Raw genomic sequence first — 204 nt, 5'->3', positions numbered from 1 at the left:
TTTGAGAGATGCTCAATAGAAATGCAGGTGTCTAGTTGGCGCTTCGGGTCCTGTCCCTCCATGTACCGGGTAGGGTGGAACGTGCTGCCGCCTGATGAAATACGGATTGAGGGAACACTGGAAGGAGATTACACTCTCAGCGGGACGTCGTTTGCTAGTAAAGCAGCGGTAATGATGGAAAAATCACCCATCGAGACAATTTGT

The sequence above is a fragment of the Apaloderma vittatum genome, unplaced genomic scaffold (genome assembly GCF_000703405.1).
Source record: "Apaloderma vittatum isolate BGI_N311 unplaced genomic scaffold, ASM70340v1 scaffold9832, whole genome shotgun sequence".
In the NCBI taxonomy this organism is placed as follows: domain Eukaryota; kingdom Metazoa; phylum Chordata; class Aves; order Trogoniformes; family Trogonidae; genus Apaloderma; species Apaloderma vittatum.
This window is presented reverse-complemented; position numbering follows the sequence as displayed.